General features: G+C 38.2%; 1 long non-coding RNA gene across 1 annotated transcript in view; it reads right to left on the reverse strand.

Annotated features, from left to right (window-relative positions):
• LOC135199531 (uncharacterized) overlaps positions 1–2,925 on the reverse strand; it is a 103,791-nt gene extending 100,866 nt beyond the window's left edge. Inside the window, exon 1 of the long non-coding RNA XR_010311091.1 lies at positions 2,520–2,925. This is a non-coding gene — a long non-coding RNA (uncharacterized LOC135199531). The remainder of the gene's footprint in view (positions 1–2,519) is intronic.
• Between the last annotated feature and the right edge of the window lie 3,020 nt (positions 2,926–5,945).

Raw genomic sequence — 5,945 nt, forward strand, 5'->3', positions numbered from 1 at the left:
CACCGTATATACAGCATATGTATACACATATACACAGGACTTACATACACTCACCATACACCCACGCGGTCCTTCAAGTACAGGACTAACACAACGTACATATATATATACACAGATAACCAAAATATGCAGCCTAGGGCAATTTTCCTTAACACAGTTGTTTACACACAGATTACATTCAACACTACGCGTTGCATAGGTGTAAGTGGCACACACACGTACACAGATAACAGACAATTATACACACAACACTTACACCTCGCAGTCCTTCCGTAGGAGTAAATAGGCCTACATATGTAGACACACACGGACACTGCCTAGACTAATATTCGTTATACACAGTACTACACTCAACGCTTAGTCCGCGCTGTAGGCTAGACGTGTATACACAGATACCGAATCATACACTCAATACCTACACCTCGCAGTCCTTATCTAAGAAGGTAAATACACACACACACATATATATATATACACAAGTATACACCGCACAGACCAATATTCTTAACGCACTCGTTTATACACAGTACACTCAACGCTTAGTCCACGCTTTAGGCTACAAATGTATACAGATAACGAATCATACACTCAACACATACACCTCGCAGTCCTTAAGGAGGTAAATACACATGTATGCATACACATATACAACAATACCTTATTCGAAGGCTACTCCGATTGGTCTACCTGTACTTTTGATGAGGTACTTCGATACTTTTTGTATACCAATATTTTACCCTTTTTCAATTTTAAGTATTTTCCAGAATCTCGTCAACCGTCTTTTATTATTAATCATTTCTCTACTAGGCCCACCCCCTAAATATAACACCCAAATTTAAGATTTGCGGACAACACCTAATCAAGTAGGCCTAGTCGTTTCCGTTACTCAAACATTTGCAAAACTGTTTTAACATTTCACAATACAACATTTGTTATATAACATTTATTAATCGACGTCGGCCTCTGTATAATTAACTATAAAATCATATAGGCCTATTTTATAACTGATTTTATAGAACTATTAAAATCAGATAGGCCTATCTTCTCGATATCGCAGCCAATACCACCGTAGTACAATTAGGAATCCGGAATCCACCGGCAATTCCTTGGAATGCTACGGCTCTTCCCATTCCCGATCCTCTGTATTTAACTAGCAATTAAATCTAATATAGTTTCCCCTTGCCGCCAGGACGCAATAATTACAGTCACACGCAAGTTGTAAGTCTATGTATTTCTCTTAATTAGTATCTATTGTTTAGGTCTAATAATTTCATTTGAATGATCTATTGGGTGGAATCAGTGTCGTAACTTCCAGTAAGGAGAATTAATTGGTTTAACTGGCTTAATTCACCGCCATTCGATAATTAGGGAACCTTTGGTCCATGTGGCACTAAATATTAAACTCCGAGTTTCAGTCTTGTCATGTACTTTACTTAAGTGTCAGAAAAGTAAATAGTATATTTTAATCGATGTGTAACAAAATTTTTCTGCTATGAATTTTTATATTTTAACTTATACGAAACAGAATTCTCCCACAATGAACTTTATAAGTTGGAATAAAAAAATGTGGATTGATATTTCCGTAAAGTAAATATATTTTGACTTATACTGCTAAAAATTCCTCTCTGATGAATTTTATAAGTAACTTTAAGTAATTCTTGCGTTACTTACCCGCTGGTACACGATAAAAATACTTTAAGTTCGTAAAGTGTGAAAAAAGTGAAGATATATTAATTTATAAGTGAAATATTCTGCGATGGATTTATAAGTAACTTAGAATGAAATTGAGTAGTTCTCGTGATACAAACTCGCTGGCAAAAATAAAAAATAAAACTATAGGGAGATTCAAGTTATTCAATGTTGACTTTTAAGTACGAATTCCTCAATAATTAGGTTTCTAAGTAGCTCAGAATTAACTTAATTTGTACTATACACATCCGTTGGCAAAATATAAAAACTACTTGCAACTTTTAAGTACAAATGAAGTTTGAAAGTTATAAGTTAAAAATTCTCCAGCAACGATGTTGAAAAGTAACTTAAATAAGTATACGTGCGATACACACCAGTTGGTAAAAAACTATAAAAAGTAACTCAAGTCCAATTATCACTTGACAATAAGATACCAGTCGATGATATCTGTTTCGTCCGTAATTTCACATCACTTATTTTAAGTATTTCTCGGCTTCACGTTTTTCTGCTACTTAAAAACTTAGTCTAAAAGGGAGGGGGAAGGAATGGAGGATGTTTTCATACAGAAAAAGTTCCCCAAAGAATCTTTTAACAAAAGTTGTGAAGTCTTTTTTAGAATTTTTTTTTTAAACATCTCCACATCACCATCTTGAATTTCCTCGTCTTCGCATTTTTCGATTTAAAAAACTTATTTATTAGGGGCTTAAAAATGGGGGAAGGGGGATGTCTTCATGAGGAAAAACTTCCCAAAAGTGTCCTTCAAATAAAGACCATCTTCCTCTAAAAAAAACCCAAACTTGACGACAAACGAAAAATAAATCCAGCCTTACAATATACGACCTATCTCGCTCGCCACCTACGGCAGACGTGAGTGAGTGCGAGGCGAGAGCGGAGCACGACTTCTCATCACCGCGATCAACAGAGCACTGACTGAGAGTGGAGGAGACTGACTCAGTCTCTCTCAGTCCTGATGATGATGGCGGTACGTGGTTGCACTTGCTGCACCGTTTGTGCGCCTTTGGTCGTCCGTTGGTCTCTTCTGGTCGTCCGTAGACGGTCGTTCGTCCTGTCTGGGTGACGGTGGATGATCGGGTGATGATGGGGAAAGAGAAAAATAGATACTCCGAAGCTTCGCGTTCTCTTGTTGACGATGCAGAGCCCAAGTTGCGTCTACATAGAAGAAGAGGAAGAAGAAAGAGAGCCAGACAGAGAGTAAAAGAGCTACAGAGAGAGAGAGAGAGAGAGAGAGAGAGAGAGAGAGAGAGAGAGAGATTATATATACGGAGTAGGCCAAAGGCCAAGCGCTGGGACCTACGAGATCATCCAGAGCCGGAAAGGAACGTGAGAGAGGGAGAGGGTGGGTAGCAAGATGGAAGAGACAGAGACAGAGAGAGACAGAGACAGAGACAGAGAGAGAGAGAGAGATAGGTAGTAGTACTATTCCGAATTCACCCCCCACCCCTCCCCCTAGAATCAACCCAATGTTCCTTAAAAGTCTACGTATGATTCAGAGCTCAACAATGCGACTACTAAGAGGAATCGGAGGAAAGTGAGAAAATGAGATAAACAGAGGAAGAGGGAGTGAGAGAGAGAGAGCTACACTTCCGAATCCACCTTCACAATCATCGCCTCTGTGTGTGTGTCCGTAACCCTTGTAGTAGTATACAGTAAAATGCGTAACCTACATTATACCTCCAAAGCAGTTACCTGAGTAGAAACCATACGTGCTTGGCTAGCCATCCATTGCGCGGCGTGTCGTAAGCGTCGCGTAATTACGGACATCAAATTGACTCTTTCATAATCGTTTCGATTTCGGCTGTGATTATTATCGTAGGAGAGAAAGCGAGAGATAGAAAGTGAGAGAGAGAGAGAGAGATTTTTACATACTAGGGTACATCCACACTCCACAGTACGTTGAAAGCTCGAGTAACGGAAACCCATGATAATTGCAGATTGTTTCAGTCGCACCGAGAGATATTGTAGCCATATTATTTATGTTGCTTTATATAAACCATATGTCGTTCTTTTATCAAGAAAATGCTTTCTGAATTTACGATAGGTGCATGTTAAGAATGCATAGGTCTAGGTTTGAGCATTCGGCCTACTCGAGAATTTGAATTATGAAAGTATTTACCATTAAATAGTAAACATTTACAATTGCTCGTCGTTAACGAACAATATTAATCCCAATTTAGGCATTGAAAAATAAACATATTTGCTTCTTTGCCATTTGTCCACGCATAACGGCCGGACATGATCCTTTTAAATTACATAACAAGCTAGTTCAAACTGCGAACCATCACTTCAACTACCTTTGCTTTCCCCTCCGCTTTCATTGGCTGACAAAGAGGCGTGTCTCATCCCTCGGCTGTTGATTGGCCAACAGCGATTACGTCATCGTGACGTCACGAATTCGGAGTCCGGTGATTGGTTGCGATCGCGTGGTCGAAGTGGAATAGAAGAAGAATAGACTTATCAGTAGCCGGCACCTGCATTCACTATACGCCTTCACCTTCCGTCTATCGTAATGTTATCTAAGTTTCCGGTGAATGGTGATCGTTATTCACCTTCACCGTCATTCATTACTCCCCTTCATTCGTCTTTCGTGATGGTGAAACGCGTAGAAAACTGTTGTTTTCTGAAATACGAAATGAACTATTAATGGCTGGCGTCGGTATTCAGCTATATTTGATAGTGATTTGAACGCGTGATTGTGATCCGTGACGTCACGTTACTATAGTGATCGCCGGAGTATCGTGACAAGGGACGATAGTAAGAAGACGGGAACTGCGGTGAGTACGATAGTGTCATTTATTAATTATTTATAATTGGTGTAAATATCGTTATAATATTTGCACTGGGTGCAATTGTTAAATATTGTATATTTATTTATTTATTTATTATTAATTATTGTTGATTTTAGAAAATTATTTACTGTTTTACAGTTAATTAATTTTAGATTAAATAATTCGAGCAATATTATTGAATAATTAAACTTAAAGTATATACTTACATATTTCAAATATACGAGAGCTGCTATAGGCCTAGTCATAGGCCTAATAAAATTGATAATAAATATATTATTGTTTAATTGTTAATAATTTCTGAACGTTACTTAGGAAAAATGGTTACGACTGTTGTAAAGTTGATTGATTATTATTAGAAAAAGAAGTGAAATAATATTAGGGCATATTTAAACTTTAAAATTTGTGAATTACTATATATTACGAGAGTTCCTGTAGGCCTAGACCCAAGTACTATCTAATTTTATACATGCTTTATATAATCATTATTCAAATTAGGCTCAATTTATACGTACACAAAGTCCCATCAAAGGTGTTCCGTGCCCCCTTACGTACACTGCGCGTACATTGCATGTACACTTTGGCTTCCCGGGTGTAGAGACCTATTCCGTAGGCCTATAAACTTCCCTTTTTTTCAATATGACTGGGTAAGTTAGTCCGAATCTATATATATATATATATATATATATATATATATATTATTTAGTTATTTAGCTAGTACGTAAAATAGTTCCAAAATATGTACTAGGCTATACAGGCCTATATGGTCGACCTTATAAAATACTGGTTGCAAGGATGTCGTACATGTATATACTACTGTGTCGTGTGTGCGTTTGTGTGTGAGTGCAGTCTCGCACGTTTCCTACAGGTGTATGTGTCCCGTTGAATGACTACACACCTGTAGAGATATTGTGGCATATGTGCTTGAGTTTGGGAGGGGTGTTTGAACACAAACACGTGTTTGTGAGATCGCAGATGTGAGTGTGAGGACCGTCGAGTAGAACACTTGTGTGTACGCAACACGTGAGTGTTTACACTTGCACGTGTGTGAAGTTGTAGTGAAAGTGCGTCTGTATTTGAGAGTAAAGCGTACGTGCATTGACCCTTAGTGTATGTAGGTCTATATGTGTTTCAGTGTATACACGCCAGATATGGCTAATTGCGTACACGTGTGTATATATGTGTTTTGGGTGTGTATTTATGTGTTTTGGGCGTGTATGCATGTGTACGTATCAAGCAGACCCGGTTTTGCAGGACTGGTTGACAGTACGTATATTGAGCCGTAGTGTATGTAGGCCTATATATTTCAGCATGTACACAGCAACGCCAAATATCTGAGTCTTGTGTGCGTGTATGTGTTTGTGCGTGTATCAAACAATTAACAGGCTCTGTTCTGCATGACTGGTTATCCAGGATTGTGGCATCCTGTTTCTGAAATGCTTTCTCTGTTTA

This window comes from Macrobrachium nipponense, chromosome 25, assembly GCF_015104395.2.
Source record: "Macrobrachium nipponense isolate FS-2020 chromosome 25, ASM1510439v2, whole genome shotgun sequence".
Taxonomy (NCBI): domain Eukaryota; kingdom Metazoa; phylum Arthropoda; class Malacostraca; order Decapoda; family Palaemonidae; genus Macrobrachium; species Macrobrachium nipponense.